Raw genomic sequence first — 13,632 nt, 5'->3', positions numbered from 1 at the left:
CCTCCTGGCAGTGGTTGAGAATGGGGCTAATAGCTCCATGGGTCAAGGGTTTAACCCCTAGCTCAAACTACAAGGTCTGAAGTAGATGAAATGAACATTTGTATTATGATTTATTGGTCTATGGTCATACCGTGGACCATATATTGGACAAAATAAAGACGTCCAGATCTATAGACGAATGACTTTCCTCTATATGGATATTGCCATCCTCCAAGATGGTTGGATCATCTGGCACAAACTTACAACAATGTGAACAATATATGGATTAATATTTTCATTGAACAATCCATCATGCTTTCTCTCTGGCTCTCCATCCTCTAAACACATGTATGTGTGTATTTTATACGGTGAACCCAGCTGGGTTCACCCAGGGATATAACCCCGGGATGCGCGGATATAACTTTCGCGCGTAACGTGACTGTCAGTGGTGGCGGGAACTATCTCACTGGGAAACTCTGAGGGAATATGCTTTCGCGCAGGCTTCTGTACATTAATATTGTGATATATATCATGGCGACGAATTGTCCACCAGTAGCATGAATGACCAGCAGAACACGTGGATGTTTGTGAGTATACCTTTTCCCTATAAATTGTATTCGTCCCGAAGGAAAAGTAAATTTTAATATTATAACCACATACAATATATATGTGTTTTCGAAACATACGTCAACATAATAATGTAATTTTCACATGATTGGCGTCTCATAAATTAAAGCAGCTCGTTTATTAGGCCTGTTGCCTAATAAATCCTGTAAATTGCCATTGTAAATAAGAGTAAATACAATTGAATGAATGAATGAATGAATATGCGCGAGCAGTATGATATCAGGAGGATTCATAATTTTGATGTTTTTGAGCGTTGGTCCCTTTTCCATGAAGGCGGGTGGGGGGGGGGGGGCGGGGAGTCAACATAAACTTTATTCAACTCAGTGGCGTGCATATGGAGAACTTGGCCTTGGGGCGCTTGCTCCTGACTAAAAAAATCACGACCAAGAAAAAAAGAAATTGAAAAGAGAGAAAGGTGAAATACATTTTCTGAATATGTCAAAATTTATCATAATACTTATGTCAGAATTTTTGCTTGCACGCTGACAACTTTTCATAAATGTTGTCTAATAAGCCATGATCCTTTTCACTTTTTATTTTTTACCCCTCATATGATTCCAATTAGTGTATATACATGTTTTTATATATTTATATTGATGTTGTCTCAATGCAATCTGTAGTTTTATCCTGAATTCCTTTCAATATTTTTACACTCTTATATTGTTTGTCCTCTTAAAATTGTATGCGTGCACCAGAATTGTGTGTTATGATGACAGTTTCCAATAATTACATATTCATTTTGAATCATTGTACCTATTTTATTATTCCTTGCTCCTTGTCAAAGCCTTTTCAATAACGTGGTATCAGCCTAATTCATTCAATTTTATAAAATATTTAGTGTAAATTCTTGCCAAACTATTTAATTTTATGATCTTTTCTTATAACAACATATATCATGTCACTTTTGTTATTCTGTTTGATTTACCGTATATGTTCCATATGTGTTTACTTTTTTCTTTGTATATATGGACCCATGAAAGAACAGTATAGTCATGTAGACTAAACTGAAAATGGGCTATCCATCCGTTTTGCATTTTTTTAATATACGGAAAATAAATACTTTACTATAGTATAATATCCAGCCCTTACAAAAAAATGGCTCATTATGCCACTTATTCAATTCAATTAAAGGGGTACTCCAGCCGGGCTGAAAATAATATAATTTAAAGAGATAAATAAAAATCAGGCAAACAATACATTGGATCCGAATGGGATAAGGAATAGTTTCGGCATTTTAAAGATTTGAATTATTTTGGTGAAACAGTTCTAGGCATGTCTTTATGAATATTCAGTGAGCAAGGTGAAGTCATATCTCCACTTGTTCTTTTGTATTTAATTATATGAAATTAGCTTTATACATTCTTTTTCAAGCAAGAACTGAAAAAAAAAATGCATTGACAACATAGTAAGTACATCAGATATTCATTGCTTCAACTGATTTCATTAAAAGGGAAACACATCATTTACACGTATTGATTTAATGTAATAACATTTAAAAAAAGACAATGGGGATGTGACATCATCAGCCCACCTAATGAATATTAAACGTGCAGATAACTATTTTCACAAAATATTGATAAAACTTGAAATTCAATCACTTCGTTATTCCTAATCCGATTTTGATTAAATTTTCAGCATTTTGCTCTGTGAATTATACTCTATTCATTTAGATGTAAATATTGTTCAGATTGGAGTACCCATTGAAAAATGAATTGAGAATTAAAAATGATTTATATTCACAATAGTAAATGATAAAGAAGAGAGATAAAATGTGTGCAATTGAAAATATAGATAAAAATGAATAAAAACGAATATGTTTGCTTAATACTATAAACGAGGAGAAGGCATAGAATACAGAGAAGCCTTATTGGTGCTAGCTGCCACCAAAAGAACAAAATAATGAATCTATATCAAATGTATTGGCATGAGGCTATGCTCAATGTGGAGAAAAGCTTACTTGTCAATTTTCTTGTTCAAAGTTTCTCTAAACATAAAATTTCATATTTTATTCATTTTTGCATATTTTTTTTCGAAATCGTGTAAATGAGCAATGGAAATAGATTAGCCATCTGTACTTCTCCTAGTCCAATGACCTTCTATTTGGACCAGATTTCAGTCGCTCTTGTTTGTCCAGACCAGTCGGGAGGGAATGTCAGTTAAACAAAACAAAAACAATGGCGTTGGTGTTATATTTATTACACTTTGCTTCATTTAATTGCTAATTTAAAAACTGCATATTTAATTTCAGAATAGTTATTGCTGGTCAAATTGGTTGTTGTCATTATCTAGGATGCCTTATGAAATAATTATAATCCACCACAGGCCACAATAGGCTTATATAAATACGTGGAAATAGCAGGATGATTAAAATAAAAATAAAAATTTATAGGACAGATTTTAAACTTATATTCAAAAATGATGCAGACACCATATATATTGGATACTTTGCAAAGATAATTATATGGGAAATATTGTCCAAACGTAATGTGGCATTAACGGGTTGATTTGATCAATGTAATCTCATCATACACTCTTGATTGCCTTGCAGTATGGGATAGGACTTTTTTTTGTAAAAATATCATCCGCCTCCACAAAGATGACAGGGTATGACACCACCGCTTACATTCACGCCAGTGTGTCTATACTTTGATTGTTTGTCTATCTGTTTTATATTGGACAAAACGAAGTGTTTAGATCTACACTAGAATAAACAGAAGTTTAATGACTTTCTCTATCAATATTACCATAGAGCTATTAACAGATATTACCACACTCCAAGCTCCAAGAGTTGGAGCACAAACTTACAATGAAATGCCAACATATGGATTGAATCAATCACGCATCTCTCCCTTTCTCTATCCTCTTTCACATACATGCGTGTATTCTCAACGGATGTGTCCATGGCGAAACCAAGGATATACAATAACTCAAAATTTCGCCCGTATAGTGTAACTGCCATAAGTGGTGGCGGGAGTTACCCAATGAAAAAATAAACTGAGGAATTTCAATATGCTTTTGCGCCAGCGTCTGTACATGACTCTCATGGCGATGACAATTTAATGTATACCAACACTGTTAGAAAAAATAAAAGAAGTTCCTGCAGCAGAGTCTCGAGAACACCTGTAATCTTACCGAATTGCGTAATAATCATTCTGTAAATTCATAAAACAAGTATTTTTCTGCAATTTAACAGAACAGGTCTGTTTAAAAAGGGGGAAAAGGGTGTTTTATTCAAGGAAATTTGTAAGATTCCATACATCAAATACCAATTTCCTGTAAGATTACGCAATTCGGTAAGATTACAGGTGTTCTCGAGACTCTGCTGCAGGAACTTCTTCTATTTTTTCTAACAGTGAATTCTAGACCTGTACAAATATAGAATGCATGACCAGCGGAGCGCATTGATGCTTGAGAATATACCTATATATATATTTATATATATATATATATATATATATATATATATATATCCTATAGACCTAATATTGTATTAATTTAAGGGAAATCCTTCCTGAAAGAAATATATTTGCATACTATAAGCATACGAATAGAGGTTCTCTAAACAAACGTCAAGAAATAAATGTAATTTTCACATGACTGCGTCTCTGCATTTAATCAAAACAGCTCTTCCGTTAGGCCTGTCCTGAACATTTTCATTGTACATGAAAATAGATAAATGATTGAATAAATAAGTAAATCAATTATTTAATGATTTAAAAATCATTTTTATTATTTTTTTTTCTTGAAAACAAAGCTTGCGTAATATTTTCAATGAATACGGATGCAGTACCATGATCGTGGAATCGTGTTTATGGTATTTTAGAGCCTTATGCAGTTGGGCCCCTTTTCCTCGAAGTTTGGTGGGGGAGCTCAACTTAAAGCTTTATCATTTCAGTGGCGCACAGATGCCCCACCCCCTACTTGGGGCGCTTTACCCCCCACCCCAAAAGAAATTAAAATCACGATTAAGAATGAAAAAATAGAGAAGTGTCAAATTTATTATTTGAGTATTATGCCAACATTTATCACAATATCGTAAATTTGTTTTGAAATGTTGAAATCTTTTTCATAAATATACCCGAAAAGCTATACAGCTCCCTCATTTATTATTATTATTTTTTTTTTGGGGGGGTCATTACGCCACTGATTTAATTCAATTCAGGCGAGGTTTATTGAAAAAAAAAACCCTGCTACAACCACCATAGTGCCAGAATTATTTAGATGTTGGCGGAAATTGCTTTAAAAGTTTTAGTTGGTAAGCTTAATATTTCTTCATGCGAGAGATACACAAGAAATCGAAATGATTTGTGAAATGAGGAGACAGCTCAGAAGGCACCAGAAATAGCCTTATTATGGGGCTGCCACCAAAAGAACAAAATAATAAACCGATACCAAAAGTCTTGACATGAGGCTATGTTCCATGTGCAGAAAGTCGACTTCTCGTGCATCAATTTCCTTCGTTTAAAGTTTGTTTTAACATGAAATTTCATACTCTATTCATTTTTTTACATGTTTAGTCGATATCATGTAAATGAGATAGGGAAATAATCATGATTAGCTAATTTCTATACTTCACCCAGACCAATGACCTTCTATTTATATCGGGGCCAGACTTCATAGTCTACGTACAGTTGTTTGTCCAGACCAAATTGGTGGGAATGTCAGATAAAAAAACAATAAACAATGGTGTTGGTGGAAAAATGAATTAAAGTATATGATACATTGATTCATTTCATTGTTAATTCATTAACTATATTACTTGCAGAATAGAAAATGCTGGCCATGTTGGTCGATGCCATTATCATATCCAATCCAATGTATGAATATACAGACTATTTGATGACCTATCTGGGGAGTGAGCGCCCTTCGGCCGCTCGTAAAAAGGGACATTAAATCGAGACGGTTTCTAGTGATTCAGCAATGGTTTACGACCGTTGTCAAAATTTGAGAGGAATTGAAGTTCTCTGACCTTCGCCATTGGCTCAACGATGTATGAAAAATCTCAAATATATCCTTTTTCCAACTTTTTTACAACTACCCCCTTTCACCCTGACGAGATAAAAACGAGTGATTTTGGCCAAGTAGAAAATTAGTCGAATTGGAGGCCATTCGTGACATTGATGAGTTAATAACGAGAGAGTATGGAGAGATTTTGGCCGGGGATCTCATAGTGTAGATATGTGATGTACGTACAGTATACATGTATGATATTTTTATGTGCAATTAACGTTGCTGGTTTCATCATGTATATCAGCTGACAAGCTATCAAATTCACAATTCACAATTTAATTTCAAACCTTACGAGCTTATTTCTAATGTATGACACTATAGTTTATATACAGGCCTTGTCATATGTCATGGTGGTCAATGCATGGATATACATTATATATGCAGTGTATGTACAGTAACAGTACATTGTATACTGTATAGCCCCAATGGATAATTAACATTTTTTCATTTAATAAGATTATTTCACAAATATCCGTAAAACCCATAGAAGAGGAATAAAAGCGATATAGCTCTATGAAGGTGCTTACTATTGTTGACCTCGAACCATCTAAAATCCAAGAACCCCAGGACAATAAAACCTGCTTTTTGGCTGAAAAAAGGCTATAGAAATTGGAAAATTTATGTATAATTACCTTTTAACTCTACAGATTATGGTTTAAAAGTACTAATTATAGGAAAAACAAATTGCCTACCCCCAAACACATATGAATAGACACCAAAACCAGAGAAAAAGACCAACATGTAAAGAAGTTGTGGACAAAACTGCGATTTTGGGGGTTTTTGGCGGCCATTTTGGATTTTGGCCCGGCACACTTTTTTCTCGGACCCGAGACAAAAAATATTGTCATTTCATGTTGAGATAAGGTAAAACGAACACAAAAAACTGTTCCCACAGTAAAACCAAAAATCACCCATTTATAGCCCACTCCTAATTTGTAAAATTGTATTATCCTGAAGCTTCTTTCATATTGGTATAGGCCTCTTTTATAGGAAATAGCAATATAAGTGTCGGTATATATGTCAGTGAGCAATACTTTTAAATGTTAATTAACAAATTATATGGCTATGCCCCTATGGAAAAAAAATAGATATTAATCATGAAGAGCACTTGGACTCTCCATAGGAAGCTCTAAAAGTTTTTGAGTGTGAACTCTAAAAACTCTAAAAGTTTCTTTAATTGTGGGACCAACTTTTGTATTACCCATCATGTTAGAAGAGAATCAATTTAGGTGATTCGAGCAATTAAATAATACTGTCTGGAACTATACAGTACGTTTAAAAAAACGGGATAGATTTGCAAAGTCTATTTCATTTTTGTTTCAAATAATGATCTCTATTTTTTGGTGTCAATAGGTGCTCTGAGGTCTTATCCTTCAAATACCATTAAAATAATTTAGTTTCATCAATGCTTGAGCGAACACGGATTGCTTTTGTCTGGGGTTAGAAAGGAGGCTTGCGCCAAAATGGTATAAAATTACAAATATGATGGTCGGACTTCTTGCTAATCAGCAGACTTCCTCTTAACCTTTTCATTATCTTTGTCATAATTTTCGAATTATGAGGTCAAAATTCATTTCCAAATCTACTTATTTGCTTGAATAGTTCTGTTGTTCCTTTTTAATATGTTCTCTTTCAGCTTTGAATATTTTTTCTTTAGGCAAGAACTATAAAAAAAAAACAAAGTATGGGAGAGCATTTTTTTTCTCCAAGTTTTGTCATTGTGTGCTACAAAGATTATGATGGCTTTGAACAGTGGCATACAGATGGGTGGGGGCTCAGGGTGCCCCCCCCCCCATAGCAAAATCATGACCCCCCCCAAAAAAAAATGGGAAGGAAAATAACAGAAAACACAGAAAGTGAAATATGATATCATTTTCCGAATATTACATGTATGTCAAAATCACAAAATTTGATATTTTAATAAAAAAATGGAAATTTATTGCTTGCTTGCTTCACAACTTTTTAATACATTTTACCCGATCTGCCATATCCTGCTCCTTCAAAATCGATTCAATAGGCTACACCATTGCCATTGAAAGACATGAATCATTTCCTGTTTGTCCTGCCAAGCAGATGATTAAACTTGGTGAAGCTATAACCAGGGTTCCCACGGTCATGGAAAATCGTGGAAAGTCAGGGAATTTGGAAAATTTGTGAAAAATTCATGGAATTGCATTTACATGTACCTGATGGCTATGGCAGCTTTCCGATTTGCCGTGTCTCCCAAAGTTTTCTCATACTTAATTATCATACTCTGCTGTGTCTGATTTTTGAAACCGTGCCAGAAAGCAAGTCATGAAAAGCAGCAATTCAGTCATGGAAAAGTCATGAAAAAGTCATGGAATTCTGTTTTCAAAAAATCTGTGGAACCCTGTATAACCCCTTGAAAAAACATGTAGGGTTCATGTCTTTTATAGGTACCAAAACATAATTTGTTTCACATAATAAAAAATAATTCAGGTAAATAAATAAATTTGTAAATGAAATTTGACAGCACAATTTGAAAAGATAATGAAAAGTTTAAAAGGAAGTCTACTGATTGGCCAAAAGTCTAATCAAATTTCTCATTTCTGCCATTTTAGGCGCAGGCCTCTTTTTGAACCTTCGACAAAAATGTCCCATGTTCACTCATGCATGAACAGAATATATTTTTTAGAATTGCACATGGATAAGATATCGAGCTTCTATTAACATAAAAATATAGATATAATAATTTGGAAAAAAAATTTATAGACTTTTCAAAACTGTCCTGTTTTTGTCTCACCTGCATAGCAGAGTGAGACTATAGGCGCCGCTTTTCCGACGGCGACGTCAAAATCAAATCTTAACCTGACGTTAAGTTTTTGAAATGACATCATAACTTAAAAAGTATATGAACCTAGTTCATGAAACTTGACCATAAGGTTAATCAAGTATTACTGAACATCCTGTTAGAGTTTCATGTCAAATGACCAAGGTCAAAGGTCATTTAGGGTCAATGAACTTAGACCATGTTGGGGGAATCAATATCAAAATCTTAACCTGAGGTTAAGTTTTTGAAATGTCATCACAACTTAGGAAATATATGGACTTAGGTCATTAAACTTGGACACAAGGTTAATCAAGTATCACCAAACATCCTGCATGAGTTCCACGTCATATGACGCAAGGTCAAAGGTCATTTTGGGTCAATGAACTTTGGCCGATTTGGGGGGTATCTATTGAATTACAATAAAAATTTTAAAGTTTTTGGATCTGATTCATGAAACTTGGACATAATAGTAATCAAGTATCACTGAACATCTTGTGCAAGTTTCAGGTCACATGATTAAGGTCAATGGTCATTTAGGGTCAATAGACTTTGGCCGAATTGGGGGTATCTGTTGAATTCTCATCATAACTTTGAAACTTCATGGATCTGATTCATGAAACATGGACATAATAGTAATCAAGCATCACTGAACATTTTTTGCAAGTTTTAGATCTCATGATTAAGGTCAAAGGTCATTTAGGGTCAATGAACTTTGGCCGAATTGGGGGTATCTGTTGAATTACCATCATAACTTTGAAAGTTTATTGGTCTAGTTCGTTAAACTTGGACATTAGAGTAATCAGGTATCACTGAACATCCTGTGCGCATTTCAGGTCACATGACCAAGGTCAAAGGTCAATGAACTTTGGCCAAATTGGGTGTATCTGTTAAATTACGGGCAAGTCCAAGAATTCGCGCGCGTTACGTATGGGACATTTCAGAGGCTTCAATGACCTGAAAAATAGTGTTAATTGACTTTGATTAGATTGAATACCCTCATGATGGTAGACATCTAGGAGAAGAATAATCATGGAAAAAATGGTGACATATGACCTTGACCTTGAACTTTTAGAGAGAAAAGATGGGCCGTTACGTATGGGACGCAGAAAAAAGACAACTTTTAAAACATTTTTTTCAAGTTGAGAATTCTCTGAAAGTATTTCATTTGACAACTTGTAACTTAGTGTGATAGAATTCACAGTACTCTAGTATATCTAAGGCAAGTTTCATGTCATAAGTCAAATCCCTCTAATTACAGACTGTAATTAAACAAATTAATGACATGTTATGTATGGGACAGTTACGTATGGGACATTTTGTCCCCATAGAGAACGTACACAATTTTCCCCATAATAAAAAAAATTGAAATAATTTAAAATATGGAAATAATCACGGAGTTTCTGTCTTTTCAAATGTTCTATTGAGACATATTTGATATGACTGAAAAGGAAATTAGCCATTTTAACATTTTTTTTCTTGTTTTTCATGGTTTCATGAATTTCTTATGTACCGGTATTTCTATTTTTTTTATTTTTTTCATATTTTTCCATTTTCACAATTTTTTCGCTTCAGTTGTTTTCATTAATCAGTATTTATAACAAATCAGTCTTTAAAAACTCAAGAAAAGGTAATAATTTTTTTCTCCATTCACTTTGTACACAAATCTCCCCATTGACATTGTGTGTAAATGTCCCATATGTAATATGTTGTCCCATACGTAACAAATTTTTAATTAACTTTTAATTAAAAAGTAAACTCTATTTTTGAAACTTTTTGTGGTATAACATTTTCATACTTTATAAATTAGAAATTCCCAGAGATGCAACAATACAAGTATTGTATTATGAGAAATAACTTAAAAAAACATCCTCAAAATGTTACGTATGGGACATTCCATCCTTGGACAAGACCTAATTTGCATAATTAATTAGATGACACCACTTTTTTTCCCTCATAAGTATTAAGATGTTAGGGGGTCCATGTCCCACCTATGACTAAATCTCACAAATTTTGTTTTTATTTTCTATGAGTTTTTTTAATTGTCCCATACGTAACGCCCATATTACCAATTACGCAAATTAGGTGCCCAAAATTAGCATAAATATGCATATTATCACATTTTTCTTAATGAAATTTTAAAATTCAACATTTAGGCTTTCTTACTCCACCAAAGATAACTTCTTAAATTAAAGATGAAATTTTGCCTTCTAGGGTGACCTTTTCTTGGACTTGCCCTAACCATCATAACTTTGAAAGTTTATGGATCTGATTCATGAATCTTGGACAAAAGAGTAATCAAGTATCACTAAACATTCTGTGCGAGTTTCAAGTCACATGATCAAGGTCAAAGGTCATGTAAGGTCAATGAACTTTGGCCATGTTGGGTTTTTTTTTGTTGAATAACCATATCTCTGTAAGTTTATTGGTCTAGTTCATAAAAAGTGGATATAAGAGTAACCATGTATCACTGAACATCTTGTGCGAGTTAGAGTAGTTTTCAAAGTCAGCACTGCTGCTATTAAACCGTGTGATGCAGGTGAGACGGCCAGTGGCATTCCACTTGTTTGTTATTGACGTCATAAGCCACGCCCACTTTTTCTAATACCTCTTAAATTTGATGTTCATATGCTACGGAATTAACATGTCATGTTTAATTGGAATCAAATTAAAGCTAATGATAAATCAAATGAAAGTATTTGGATTACGGGACATTTAAATTAATCATATGTTAGTTAAAGGTCATTTAAGGTCACAAAAGGTCAGATTGGCTTACTTATGTAAATAAGACATGATGTGGAACATACCATGTTTAAATACAAGTTAGGTGTTATAAGTATTTTTTGCAGAGATTAAGTTTGAGAGTGTGCATATCAAGAATCCGATGGATGCTACAGTTCCTTGGCATCTTGAGGAATTTTATTTTTCTGACATCATAAACCACACCAACTTTCAGTTTAAATGTTACTTTATATTTAGCAGAATAAACATATATATGTGTTTGAAATCACATCAGTTAAAATGCAAAATAAAATCCACATAGGATCCTAATATGAATCACTGCACATTTAAAATGTGTCCAGGGCTATTAAAGGTCATAAAAGGTTAAATTGGGTCAAAGTAATGCAACAATGTGGAATATAAATCATGTTTGGAATACAAACAAGTCTGGCATTTTCTATTCTAGGCTGAAAGTTACGTTGAGTATGTGCAGATAAGAATATGACAAATTTAAAAGGCTACTTTGGCAACCTTTGGTAACTTTATTTTCTGACACTATAAACCACACCATTTTCATATAGGTCAACCTCTTAATTATGACTTATCTAGTGTACAATATAAACATCATGTTTGGTATCAAAAGCTTATGGAAAAAAGAATGTACATTTGAAGGTTATAAAAAAAACCAGTGTTCTCATTTTGGGTTCTGCATACTGATGGAAAAGTAATTGACATTAAAGGTATGGCATTGCTGTTTGTAGAAAAAATCTAGCTTTGCACTGATAATTCCTTATCAGGTTGTGATACCACACTGTGTCAATTTGGCAATTAAGGGAAAGTTCTTAAATTAGACATCCCATACTACATGTACAACTTCCAGCAAAAAATCTCAGTCATACCCAACTTGACGGTCATGCAATAATTTTCATCATATCTACCCGACTATTTTGCTGTGATCAAGTTAAATGGGAAAGTATCCTTAATAAATTGAAGTGGACATCATGTTTGCACAAGTTTTCTTTGTTATGGTATCATAAAATCACTGAAGGTTGTACTTTGCTACTGAGTCGCTTATTTGCATGTATGGAAAATCCATTGCTTAATTTCAGTAATGAAATTTGTTTTTTAATGGATGAAAAAAAGGCTCATAAGAAATATGGAAACAAAATTTAACAAAGAAACAAAATACTTAATATACAAAACAGGAAAAAAAAGACATGAAAGAATATGAATTCTTGCTCATATTTTTAATAGGGTTAATTATATGATTAATAAAAGAAAATATTTTCTCTTGTTTTATCTACATTTAAATCTAGATACTACCGTAGTAATGCAGCTAGAGAGCGGATCTACTGGCGATGCCCTAGAGCAAATTGTGGGGAGACGATTATCACAAATCGGTTCCTTCTAGATGAACAGAATCCAGTGATTCGCATACTTCGTAATGTTTTAGAGAATCACAGCCATCCCCCAGAAGATGACCATATACGCCGCAGACAATTCGTAGATGAAGTTGCTGATACAATCCGCCAAGATCCAACGCTTACAATCAGAAGAGCTTATGACATAGTTTTTGAACATGGCCATATCAATCCGAGAGAGGTTCCAGCGTTTGCTGAAATTAGGAGTCAGTTACAGAGAGTTAGGGCATCCTTATGTCCGCCTGTTCCAAGAAGGATTGATGACCTGCAAATAGATGGAGTGTGGGCGCAGAGTTGGAATGGGGAGAGGAGGAAGCTTTTCCATGATAATGAGGACGGGGTAGTCTTGTTTGCTACTGATGAAGAGCTCATCGCCCTACAGGAATGTCCTGTCCTATTTTTTGACGGGACATTCAGGACAACGCCGAGGCCTTATGCTCAGATAGTCTCAGTCCATGGCCAATACAGAAATACTGACTGGATCATCCCATTAGGTAAATCAGTCATATTGTGCATCTTAGCATTTCAGATATTAACTGTTAAAGGTCAAGTCCACCCCAGAAATATGTTTTTTTTAATAAATAGATCGAGAGAAATCAAACTATAGCATAACACTGAAATTTCATCAAAATCGGATGTAAAATAAAAAAACTATGACATTTTAAAGTAACAGTGATATGCACAACTGAGTGACATGCAAATGAGAAGTCAGTGATGTACCTCACTCACAATTCAAACAATTTATAAATTGTTTGAATTATGCACTTTTTTCAGATTTGACAATAAAGGCCAAGTTGACTGAAGCATATAGTATTATGCAATATATGCTAATTCCACATGTTCAGGGAGGAATAAATCTTTTTATCAGTTGACAATGAGGAGAAATAAGAATATTTCATATTTCATAGAAATAGTGAGTGGATGATGTCATCATACCAAACAGGATGTACATATAACTGTTTTGTGAAATTAAGCAAAACTTCAAAATTTCATAACTTTCTTATTTTACATCCGATTTCAATTAAATTTTTAGTGTTATTCATGTTGAATTTTTCTCTTTTTATTCAAATCAACATTTTGTTGAGG

This window comes from Lytechinus variegatus, chromosome 12 (assembly GCF_018143015.1).
Source record: "Lytechinus variegatus isolate NC3 chromosome 12, Lvar_3.0, whole genome shotgun sequence".
NCBI lineage: Eukaryota > Metazoa > Echinodermata > Echinoidea > Temnopleuroida > Toxopneustidae > Lytechinus > Lytechinus variegatus.
Note: the sequence above shows the minus strand (reverse complement) of the source record.